At 48.8% G+C, this 12,953-nt stretch overlaps 1 long non-coding RNA gene across 1 annotated transcript; it reads left to right on the top strand.

Annotated features, from left to right (window-relative positions):
* Positions 1 to 2,913: 2,913 nt before the first annotated feature.
* LOC116270320 lies at positions 2,914 to 5,141 on the top strand. Its single transcript, XR_004178345.1, has 2 exons — positions 2,914 to 3,302; positions 3,956 to 5,141. It is a non-coding gene; the product is annotated as an uncharacterized LOC116270320 (long non-coding RNA).
* Positions 5,142 to 12,953: the final 7,812 nt, after the last annotated feature.

Here is a 12,953-nt window from a genome sequence, read left to right as displayed (position 1 = left end):
GTGCCCCGTACTATGGAGTGGTGGAGCCCAAAGGCGGGCAGCGCAGCTTCTCAAACGGGAATAGGCTCAGTTCCTTCATAACCAGGCAGGAAACGCTCAAACCCGGTCCTCCTCGGCTTCGTGGAGTCTCTCATTCCTTTGGAGGTCTTACCTGGCGGCCGGGAGGTGGACCCCTGTTGTTCAGCAACAGGGGCGGATGATTCTGTGTCCTGGCAGTGAGAGCAACTGCTCTGTCATTGCCCAAGGTTCACCAGCTCAGGCTCAGGCGTTATCAACAGAGATTCACTCACAATGCTGGACTGTAATTTGCCAAGGCCTGCAGAGGTAAATTCCCTCTGCAGCTACCTTCCCTCCCTCTGCAGGCATCAGTTTCCTCTTGACAGTGCCCTCCACCATTTGAAGTTCATGCTCCTTGATGGAGAAAACAAGCAAAATATGAGTGGCGTCCGCAGTGTTCATGCTGTCGTTTCTGCTGACAAGTGGTGGGCCCTGCACGCCTCTCCTCCCGGTCCTCAGGATGAGGAACACCCTTTGTGTTGTTCTGAACAGCTTCATAGGCCTCAGCTCCTTCCAACCTGGACCCCAGCTGGCACAACCTGGCAGTCTGAGTCACCCCACTCCCCTCACCTCTGAGGAGCAGAGACAAGAGGCTACGTTCTAGAATCCTACAGAGATGGCAGTGTCACTGCCAACGTCAACCTGGTCTTGGGCTAGCCCTGTTGTAGAGACTGCCGGGAATCTGAATGACTACAGGAGGGCTCCTCAGGCCTGTCATGTCACTCCAGTATCATCCAGTGCTTACAGCAACAGCCTGTGTCCTCAAAGAGTCACAGTCAATGCAGGTGCCTTTCTCACTTGAAAATCAGCCTTCTTGGTTCTCCGTCTCCAAATATCCAACACCCTTCTCACCACTGTGAAGATTTTCCTAGATGTCTTTCAGTCTCAACATCCCAGATTAGTTTGGTTGACATTAACTTGAAGTTGGAGAAATAGGCCATGCTGGTACCTAGTTAGTTCAATTTCCACTGGAGATCTTGAATTGTAGGTCTTTCTCCAGAAAAAGAGGGAGGAGCTTTGAAGGCAGCAGAAGGTGTCATGGATGGAGCTTCCTGGGGGAGGTGAAGCTGTGCCAGGAACCTAACTCCTAAAGTTCCACACAAATTGGCTTTGCAATCAGTTGGTGATGGTTTTAGGACATCTGTAGGGGAAGGGGAACACAAAGCATTAAGATCAGGGTAAAATCACGATCTCGCTGAAGACTACTCATGCTGGCAGGCCTCTTGCTACGCAGTTCATTGGCTACTGGATTGGGTGGGGTTTGGGGCGGGGGAGGGGAGAGTATGCAGATAAGAGAGAAGCCTAGGGAAATTGAAAAATGTTTTGGAAAAGCTGCCAAGGAAAATGAGAAAGGAAGGTGATGACACTGGGTAAAGCGGGGTGCCACGCTGTGCACTGCGAGTGGGAATGTAAGAGGGTGCAGCCACTGCGGAAAACAGGATGGCGCTTCTGCAAGAAATTAAATATAGAATCACCATATGATCCAGCAGTCCCACTTCTGAGTATATCCAGAAGAACTGAAAGCAGAGTCTCCGAGAGATATTTGCACACCCATGTTCACAGCAACATTATTCACGACAGAAAAGAGGCAGAAGCAAGCCAAGTGTGCATCCCAAGTGTCCATCGGAGGATGAATGGATAAAGAAAGTGTGCTACATCCATACAATGGATATGATTCAGTCTTAAAAAGAAAGGAAATTCTGACATATGCTGCAGCGTGGATGAAGCTGGAGGCCGTGATGCTCTGTGAAATAAGCCAGTCACTAAACGACAAATACTGTGTGGTTTCATTAATATGAGGTACTCAGGGAAGTCAAGTTCACAGAGACAGAAAGTAGAATACCGGGTGCCAGGGACTGTGGTGGGTGGGGAGAATGAGGAGTTACTGCTTGATGGGAACAGAGTTTCAGTCTGGGAAGGTACAACGAGTTATAGAGATGGATGGTAGTGATGACTGCACAACAATGTGAATGTACTTAATGCTACTGACCTGTATGCTTGAAAATGGTTTAAATGGTAGTTTTCTTTAAGAGATGGGGTCTTAGCTGGGCGTGGTAGTTCACGCCTGTAATCCCAGCACTTTGGGAAGCTACAGCAGGTGGATCACGAGGTCAGGAGATCGAGACCATCCTGGCTAACACAGTGAAACACCGTCTCTACTGAAAATACAAAAAAATTAACTGGGCATGGTGGTGGGCGCCTGTAGTCCCAGCTACTCGGGAGGCCGAGACAGGAGAATAGCATGAACCCAGGAGGCGGAGCTTGCAGTGAGCCGAGATTGTACCACTGCACTCCAGCCTAGGCGACAGAGCTAGACTCCGTCTCAAAAACAAACAAACAAACAAACAAAAAACCAAAAAAAAAAAAAAAAAGAAAAGAGATGGGGTTTTGGTATGTTGCCCAGGCTGGAGTGCAGAGATTATTTACAGTTGCCGTCATAGTGCACTGCAGCCTCCAACTTCTAACCTCACAGAATTTTCCTGCCTCAGCCTCTGAAGTACCTGGGACCATAGGCATAGGCCACTGTGCCAGCTCAAAATGGTAAATTTTATGTTGTGTATATTTTACTATGATAAAAACAGTTTAATTTGTTTTAAATAGGGGTGCTAGGCTGGGTGCGGTGGCTCACACCTGTAATCTCAGCACTTTGGGAGGCCTAGGCGGGCAGATCATAAGGTCAGGAGATCGAGACCAGCCTGGTCAACATGGTGAAATCCCATCTCTACTAAAAATACAAAAATTGGCCAGATGTGGTGGCGGGCGCCTGTAGTCCCAGCTACTCGGGAGGCTGAGGCAGGAGAATGGTGTGAACCCGGGAGGTGGAGGTTGCAGTGAGCTGAGATAGTACCACTGCACTCCAGCCTGGGCCACAGAGAGAGAGAGACTCTGTCTCAAAAAAATAAATAAAATAAAATAAAATAACATAAAAAGGGGTGCCAAAGAATACCAGGAGCTGACTGAGTCCTGGAATCCTAACCTTGGGTCAGAGCTGCTACCTGAGGAGAGGTCTGAAGTCTGGAAGCACAAGTCCTTACTGTCCAAAGACAGAAATGCTAACTATTGATTAGCTGCACACATCTGGTGAGCCCATGTGGGAATGGATTCCGGAGGCAGCTGAAGCATGGGTAGAGCACTTCAGTGTGGTGGTTCCAGCAGCTGAGGTGGACTTCGCCTTTGCATTTGGGTTGACAGATGCTGGAGTCCACAGCAGCATGGCCCACACAAAGCCAGGATGCAGAAATGCAGTGAGTAGTGTGGACGACGAATATGGAGATGAAGAACCAGAGCAGACTTTTCCTATGATAACAGCTCGCCATCCCCCAATGATCTCCCCTACAAGGCCCCAGAAGATGCCTCGTTAGCAAGTGCAACTGAATAGCAAGGATGCATTTCTGCAGGCCATGTCACTGTTGCCAGGCACTGTGGTTGCAAAGGGCTCCCTGGCAGCGGCAGGACGTGAAGTCCTGGGATGGCGGGGCAGAGGGGGTGTTCAAGTGCCAGAGCAGGGAATGGGGTACCACAGCAGGTGTCAGGATGGGCGAGGCTACCAGGATGCTCTGGCCCCTTGCAGGAGAGGTTCAGAGGTGGAGTTGACCATGGGGTTGGTTCTCCAGGACCACGAGCGACAGGCAGTCCCCAGAGGCCCTTGTGATCTGTCTCATAAACCCTGAGCACGATGGAGGCTTGACCTGATCTGTCATGCAAGAGTCACCCCCGCCCCAAGCCCTGCATTGAGTCAGCCACAGACGCAGAGCCCCATGTGAAAAAACAGGCCAGATGCACTGTTGTTGGGGACCGCAGATGTCTCCAAAAACAGCCTCGGGCAGCTCCCCATCCCTGCATGGGGGGGCTGCACCCATCTGGAGGTGATATATATTTCCTTTCCCCCAAATACCAGAAGTGGCCTTGAGACTCAATTCGATCAATAGAAAACAGAGGAAATGATGTGGAGCCCAGTTTCCCACAGGTAATGTAAAGTTTTCTAGTAACTGCATTTAAAAAGCAAAAAGAAACAGGTGAAATTAATTTCAATATACTTTACTTATACCCAGTGTGTGCAAATATCATTTTAACCTGTAAGTATGAGTGAGATTTTATGTCCTTTCTTCGCATTTAGTCTTCAAAGTCCAGTGAGTATTTTGCATCTGCAGGACATCTCAGTCGGGCCAGGCACATATCAAGTGCCGCGTGGCCATGCATGGCTGGTAGCTAGCACAATGGATGGCAGCAGAAGAATCCGTGAGTTTTGAATGTTGTGTCAGTGGCACAGCATCCAGCCTGGCTCTCCCGCCCTCTTGGAGGTTTTGTGAACTATCCAATATCCTCCTAATACATTTCTGTTCCTTTTAAATCATCCAGAGTGAGTGTCTGTTGCTTGCAACAGAGAGCTCTGATGAATACAACCCCCTACTAGTTTAATGATTTCCCAGATGTAGAACAAGGTTACACAAATATATAATTTTACTTGCTAGAATACTGGTTTTTTAATATTAGACGTTTCTCCAGTGTTAACATGGCTTCTATAATATTCCCTTCATAGATACTAAAAGAAAGAAATGATAACATATACCCAAAAATAGTTTTTGAAAGGTTGGTCACTATCTCCAGAGGAAAAAAAAAATGCACCTTATAGCAAATACACATGCACACTTGTAGATGTCCTGTCCAATCCTGGGTGACAGTGAGACAGATGAGAGCTGTCAGAGAGTGAAGCATCTGTGTACGGACTGCATCGTGGATCCCACTCTCGTTTCTTCAGTTGCTCCCCACTTCTTGGTCTAGGAACAGGCATCAATTTATTCCATCTCTCCGACCCTCTCCCAAAGCTCCACATCCCTTCCAGCACCTTCCAGTCCCTCTGCATCCCATGCTCATGGCGGGCTTCTGATGGGGCAGTCTCCCCTGCTGCCTCCACTTCCCAGCCTCAACCCCAGCCTCTGCTGCCACTCAAACTGCTGCCCTCTCAGCTACAACACGCTCTGGAAACCAGAATCGTGGGAGTGGTTGTCAGCTCCTCTTTCTCCCATTCACCTCTTATTTTTGATTAACCATTAAAATCTTACTGCATTTCGCCAAGTTTCAAATATTGATGGACCCCATCTCCTTTTCCCTCCTCCATCAGTGGTCTAGTCCGAAGCCTCCACATTTCCTGCATTGAGTCCACAATCATTGGGAGGAGGTGCTTAGAGCCCTATTCCAGGTATCCCATAGTCTGAAGCCCTTTGCTGCCTTTCTGTCATCCCAGAGATGCATCCTCATGCCTCAGCAGGCACAGGGCCCTTGGTAACTCACTCCCGTGGCCCCGTAGCCCCTTCCTGCCTCCCAGCAGTCTGGGGACGGGGTAGCCTGTGGTGTGTTTCAGGCCTTCCCTCTGCCTGGAGTTCCCACCTGCCTGTGTAGAGAATTCCTACCCCTCCTGGAAGGCTCATGTCAGGAATCGCCTTCCCAAGGAGCCTCACTTTTTTTTTTTTTTTTTTTTGAGATGGAGTTTCGCTCTTGTTGCCCAGGCTGGAGTGTAATGGCACAGTCTTGGCTCACTGCAACCTCCACCTCTCAGGTTCAAGCAATTCTCCTGCCTCAGCCTCTCAAGAAGCTGGGATTACAGGCACCTGCCACCATGCCCGGCTAATTTTTGTATTTTTTTTTTAGTGGAGACAGGGTTTCACCATGTTGGCCAGGCTGGTCTCGAACTCCTGGCCTCAAGTGATCCACCCACCTCGGCCTCCCAAAGTGCTAGGATTACAGGTGTGAGCCACTGCACCTGACCCATCAGAACCATTTCTAAGTGCACAGTTCCATGGCATTAAGTACATTCACGCCATGTACTGCCATCACCACCATCCATCTCTTGAAAGCTCTAGGGAGTTCATATTAGTGGAATCATACCATATTTGTCCTTTGGTGAAGGGTTTATTTCACAAAGCATAACGTCCTCAAGGTTCATCCACGTTGTAGCATGTATCAGAGTTTCCTTCCTTTTCATGGCTGAATAACATTCCATTGCACGGATGTAGCACGTTTTGCTCATCCAGTCATCCATCAGTGGACACTTGGGCTGCTTCCACCTCTGGCTGTTGTCGACAGTGCTGCTGAGCACGCAGGTGCAGGTACCTGTTAGCGTCTGCGGTTGTTGGGGGAGGGGGACGGTCATTGTAAAGGCACTCATTCATTCCTGCCATTGAAGGAGCTCCTGAAACTCCTGGGTGCAGGGCCCTAATATTTCTCTATTGCCATGCACCAAATGCTGTGTGAAGTCCTTGAAGTCCTTTTCTATATATGATCTCACAGAATTCTCCAAACAACCCCGGGGGTTGGTGGGGGTCTCGTTTTACTTTACAGATAAGGCTCGGGTTGGAAACTTGCCAAGGCCCTGTGTGGGAAGGAACAGACCCTCATGCCAACCGAGCTGGGCTGAGCCAAGATCAGTCTTGGGTGTGTCAGACTTCCCTGCCCGTTGAGTGAGTCTTCTGCAACCTTTGTAAAGTGCAGGCTCTGTCTCAGCAGGTCCAGGGCCTGAGACTGCATTTCCTAAGTCCCCTGCCAGGTGACACTGACTCTGCTGTGGGACAACACCATGAGCAGCAAGGTCCAGTAACCACTGCTCTTGGGACCGTCTTCCCTGTTCACTCAGACTGCAGACTTGCTGGTGTGCAGCCACAGCTTTCCAAGCAACAGAGAGACCGGGAAAGGAGTCCTTTGTGTGGCTGAAAACAGTGCCTCCCCAAGCCCACATCGTCTTTACCTGCGACTGCCAAGGCCACATGGAGAGGCTTGCCCTTGGCCCTACAAATCAGCTGTTCACAAGGGGTGATGCTAAGCTCCTGGGCCCACAGCACAATGATTCTATCAGATAAAGGATGAATTCACATGTGCTTGGTTGAAGGGTTGTTAAGAAGTCTTGAAAGCACCAGGATTTGTAGGTAGCAAGTTGGCACAGGGGACCCCCTGAAGACAAGGCGAATGAACTGAAAACCACAAATTGTCCCTGGGCCAGAAAGAGGCCTCTGTTCCCTTTGGGGTCCTTGGAGATGCTCAGAAGGCTCTGGTCAGGGCCATGGGAGCTGGATGTGGTCATGCAGGACACTCAACAGGATGACCAGGCTGCACACTAGGCCTGCTGGCGGATGCTGCAGACACTTCGGATGACTCTTGGCAAGGGAGGTGGCCTCTCTCCGCTGTGTTTTTCCCTTCTTTTCCTTGTATTGCCTCACAGAATGCTACTGCAGGGGGTGTTTAGGGATCTCCTGGCCCCCTCCTCTCATTCTCACAGATGCAGCAACAGAGGCGCTGAGGGTGAGATCACCTCTCCAGCAAAACAGACCAGACTTGGATTTGTTCCTGACTCTGAGCTCAGCGCTCTCTCCACTCCATAACCAAGGTGCTTTGGAGGGTCAGCTCCGTTTAAACTGTCAGGCAGCACAGCGTAAGGTCAAGGCCGGGCGACTTGGAGTCAGAAAGTTTCGGGTTCAAGTCCTCCCGCTAACACTGTTACCTAAGGCAAGTTACTGAAACTCTCTGGGCCTTATTGATGCTTAAAATGGGAACGATGGCACCTGGCGTGGGAAACAGTGGGTGGAAGCTGTGAGCCGCAACGGGGAGCTTGGAAGGATGTGGTCAGGCAGTGGGAGGAAGCAGATGCTGCAGGTGCAGCTCTGGAGGGATGGGAGAGCAGGAAGAGGGCAGCCTCCATTAGGAGAGTGGGAGGTTGATTTCATGGCTCAGCTTCTTAAAAATCAGAGCATGGTGGTTCTAGCACCAGCTTGGTGCCAGGCAGACCAGGCTGTGAATTCTGGCTCCCCCATTGAGTGGCCTTGGGCAACTTGTCTAATGCTGTTAAAATTTAGTTTCCTTGGCTGGGCGCGGTGGCTCACACCTGTAATCCCAACACTGTGGGAGGCCGAGGCGGGCGGATCATCAGGTCAGGAGTTCGAGACTAGCCTGGTCAACATGGCGAAACCCCATCTCTACTAAAAATACAAAAATTAGGCCAGGTGCGGTGACTCATGCCTGTAATCCCAGCACTTTGGGAGGCTGAGGCAGGTGGATTACAAGGTCAGGAGATCGAGACCATCCTGGCTAACACGGTGAAACCCCGTTTCTACTAAAAATACAAAAAAAATTAGCAGGGCGTGGTGGTGGGCACCTGTAGTCCCAGCTACTTGGGAGGCTGAGGCAGGAGAATGGTGTGAACCTGGGAGGTAGACATTGCAATGAGCCGAGATTGCGCCACTGCACTCCAGCCTGGGCGACAGAGCAAGATTTCATCTAAAATTAAACAACAACAACAACAACAACAAAATTAGCCTGGTGTGGTGGCGGGCACCTGTAATCCCAGCTACTTGGGAGGCTGAGGCAGGAGAATCACTGAACTGGGGAGGCAAAGATTGCAGTGAGCCAAGATTGCGCCATTGCACTCCAGCCTGGGCAACAAGAGTGAAAGTTCGTATCAAAAAAAAAAAAAAAAAAAATTAGTTTCCTCGTTGTTGAGGTGAGGATACTTAAAATTAATCTTGTTTTTAGGGTTATTGAAGATAAATGGGCTGGATGTGGTGGGTCACACCTGTAATCTCAGCACTTTCGTATGTCAAAGATGGGGGAATCATTTGAGGCTGGGAGTTCGAGACCAACATGGGCAGCATAGTGAGACCCTATCTCTACAATAAAAAAATAAGGCCGGGTGCGGTGGCTCACACCTGTAATCCCAGCAGTTTGGGAGGCCGAGGTGGGTGGATCACGAGGTCAGGAGTTTGAGACCATCCTGGCCAACATGATGAACACCCATGTCTACTAAAATACAAAAATTAGCCAGGTGCGGTAGCAGGCACCTGTAATCCCAGCTACTCGGGAGGCTGAGGCAGGAGAATCGCTTGAACCCAGGAGGCAGAGGTTGCAGTGAGCTGAGATCACGCCACTGCACCCTAGCCTGGGTGACAGAGCAAGACTCCGTCTCAGTAAACAAATAAAAAATAAATAAATAGTCAGGCATCGTGGCATGCGCCTGTAGTCCTAGCTACTTGGGAGGCTGAGCCAGGAGGATTGCTTGCGTGCAGGGAGTGAGCTATAATTGTGCCACACTCCAGTCTGGGTGACAGTAAGACCCGATTTCAAAAAGAAAAGACAAAACAAGGCCGAGCACAGTGGCTCCAGCCTGTAATCCCAACACTTTAGGAGGCCAAGGCAGGTGGATCACCTGAGGTCAGGAGTTTAAGACCAGCCTGAACAATATGGTGAAAACCCGTCTCTACTAAAAATACAAAAAAGTTAGCTGCGTGTGATGGCGCGCGCCTGTAGTCCTGGCAACTCAGGAGGCTGAGGCAGGAGAATTGCTTGAACCCAGGAGGCAGAGGTTGCAGTGAGCTGAGATCGCACCACTGCATTCTAGCCTGGGCAACAGAGAGAGACTCCTTCTTGAAAAAAAAAAAGTAAAGGAAAGAAAAAAGAAATGGAAATGGAATAATACACTTAAAGCAAATCACATGGCATGGTTAGTTCTGAAGAAGCATTATTATTGCTGTTGTTATTATTAATGTAATTGTATTATCTTTTTTTGTTGTTGTTGTTTGAGACAGAGTCTCGCTCTGTCACTCAGGCTGGAGTGCAGTGGCACAATCTCAGCTCACTGCAAGCTCCACCTCCCTGGTTCATGCCATTCTCCTGCCTCAGCCTCCTGAGTAGCTGGGATTACAGGTGCCCGCCACCACGCCCCGCTAATTTTTGTATTTTTAGTAGAGATGGGGTTTCACCGTGTTAGTCAGGATGGTCTCAATCTCCTGACCTCGTGATCTGCCAGCCTTGGCCTCCCAACGTGCTGGGATTACAGGCGTGAGCCACCGCGCCCGGCCGTATTATCTTCTAAAGCGTCAAAGGTGGAAGCTTCTGGGGAAGGTGGAAACCTTGGTCACCTGCCTGGAGTGAAGGAGTCTGATATGGCTGTAAGAAGAACAGAGGAAGTGGATTCATTTTGGAGACTGTATCGGGAAGAAAAGGATCAGGGATCTGAGAAATGCTCAGCAGATTGTTGAGCTTGGACTCCAACCTCAGAACTAGTTGAGATATAGTCATAGAAGCAGGAAGACGGAGACAAGAGCATCCTCTGATAAAGTGCTGTTAGTGGCGTGGCCTGCCCTCCATCCCCAACCACCACCTTGCCACCTCCTCATGGTGCAGGGAGGAGGGATGGCCCTCTGATTGGGGCTGTTAACAGAGACAGAGAATCTGGACCAGCAGTGTGCCACCCCAACGCCAGGCCAGAGCACACCCTTCTCTGTTGGGAGTGATAAGGGACAGACAGGGCAAGAGACCGAAAGTGTTTAGGGAAAATTCCTCCCCAGGGACACACCTAGGAATAAATATCCTCACTCCAACACAGATCATGGCTCAAGCCTTATAAATCCTTTTCAAGTGTGCAATAGTGCAATTAGGAAATGATTTTGAAAAGACAGCAAGTAATTAAATTGAAGAAATCGGTTTAGGAGTATAGACTAAAGGATTAAAAAGATGGATTAGAACTATGTCATGAGAAGGGGAGAATTAACCAACTCTAAGTTAAAGTCCAAAAATGAGGCCGGGTGGGGTGACTCACGCCTGTAATCCCAGCACTTTGGGAGGCCGAGGTGGGCAGATCATGAGGTCAAGAGATCGAGACCATCCTGGCCAACATGGTGAAGCCTCATCTCTACTAAAAATACAAAAATTAGCCAGGCAGGGTGGTGCATGCCTATTGTCCCAGCTACTCAGGAGGTTGAGGCAGGAGAATCACTTGAACCCAGGAGGCAGAGGTTGCAGTGAGCCAAGATTACTCCACTGCACTCCAGCCTGGGTGACAGAGTGAGACTCCATCTCAAAACAAAAAACAAAAAACAAAAACATTAGCAGCGTAAGAGACAAAAACATGGTATAGAGGTAGTTACATTAATCACCTAGGATGTTTTAGGGTAGGGAGCCAGGAAACAATGCTGTCTTTATTATTATTATATGTTTTTTGAGACAAACTTTCATTTTGTCTCCCAGGCTGGAGTGCAGTGGTGTGATCTCGGCTCACTGCAACCTCCTGGGTTCAAGCAATTCTCATGCCTCAGCCTCCCAAGTAGCTGGGACAATAGGCGTGCACCACCATGCCTGGCTAATTTTTGTATTTTTAGAAGAGACGGGGTTTCACCATGTTGGTCAGGCTGGTCTCGAACTCCTGACCTCAGGTAGTCTGCCCACCTCGGCCTCCCAAAGTGCTGGGATTACAGGTGTGAGCCACCGTGCCCGACCAGTGCTGTCTTTAGTAAAAGAAAAAATAAAAGTAATTCTTGTGGTTAAAAAAATAGAAAACAGTGTATCTACGCCAGGTTCCAAGAGGATGTTATAATAAAAGGGAGTGAGAGTTGAGCCCCAAACAAAAGATGAAAAGCCATCGCTGAATTGGCGGCATCTCCTTACATGCATGAAGCAGGTCTGCATAGGCAAGAGGGGCTTCGGGAGAAGGGTGGGGAGCAAACTCGAGTCCTGTCAGGGCATGGTGGGGGAAAGTGAAGGAGAACAGGGGAAGTAATGAAGGTGAACAGGAAGCCCCACAGGAGGAAAAGCGAGGAGAAGCAAGCAAGAACACTTCCTTTGGGAGAGCCAGATGGGTGGGATGGGGAGGGAACCAGCAATTCTAGTGAGGGCAGGAGGAAATAAACCATGATAAAAAGGTTCAAGGTAAAAGCAGCTGGGATTTTTTTCTGAGAGCAGGAGAGGATGGAATGCGTGAAAATATGTCTGTGTTAAAAACACAGGGGTTGGCTGGGTGCGGTGGCTCATGCCTGTAATCCCAGCACTTTGGGAGGCCGAAGTGGGAGGATAGTTTGAGCCCAGGAATTTCAGATCAGCCTAAGCAACACAGCGAGACCCCCATCTCTATTTAAAAAAATAATAAAATTAGCCAGGTATGTTGGTACACAATTGTGGTCTCAGCTACTTGGGAGACTGAGATGCGAGGATTGCTTGAGCCCAGGAGTTCAAGGCTTCAGTGAGCTGTGATGGCACTACCGCACTCTAGCCTGGGCAACAGAGCGAGACCTTGTCTCTAAAAGAAAAACAGACCAAAAAACCCTGTGGGAACATGTTCCTTGGTTCAGAATACTTGGCTTTCACAGGCTTGTCCCAGTCAACAAAGAGGCAACTATGTGAAATGGCACTTCCTAATTACCAATAATGATGCTAACATTATTATTATAATAGCCTCTTGGAACGTGACGTAGATACACTGTTTTCTATTTTTTTTAACCATAAGAATAACTTTTATTTTTTCTTTTACTAAAGACAGCACTGGTCTGTGGGTGACTGTAAGGAGAGATCCACCTTGGACATGTATTCACAAAATATCTTTTCAAACTAAATCAGTTACTTAAATGTACTTGAATAATCAGATAAAATTCTCTAGGTTGTAATGTCAAACATCTGTCACCTATTTGGAACTTATCAAGTATAACATGGTGCCTAAACACTATGTGTTTCTGAGTCTTTTATGTATTGGGCTGTTTAAAGGTTGAGAATTTTATGATGTATAGAAGTGGCTGACCTCAGAGGAGCCATGTGTACGTGGCAATGAACATTAGGGGCAATCAAATGGCCTTGGCAGCCAAGTGAACCTGCAGAGTGATACAGACAGAGAAACCTCAGCAAGCGTCATCAGCATGGAGGTGTTACTGAAACACCAGGGTTCGGTCTAGGCCCAGAAAGCCCGTCACCGAGATGACGTGTATTGCCAAGGAAGAAGGCTTTAACTGGGTGCTGCAGCCGAGGAGATGGGACCTCAGTCTCAAATCTATCCTCCTGACTGACTAAAATTGGGGTTTATACAGCAGGAAGGAAAAGTAACAATGTGTTGGAAAACAGGAACTCAGAAGGGATAAGAAAACAAAATG

The sequence above is a fragment of the Papio anubis genome, chromosome 14 (assembly GCF_008728515.1).
Source record: "Papio anubis isolate 15944 chromosome 14, Panubis1.0, whole genome shotgun sequence".
Taxonomy (NCBI): Eukaryota; Metazoa; Chordata; class Mammalia; order Primates; family Cercopithecidae; genus Papio; species Papio anubis.
Note: the sequence above shows the minus strand (reverse complement) of the source record. Positions and strands in the feature narration are given on the sequence as shown.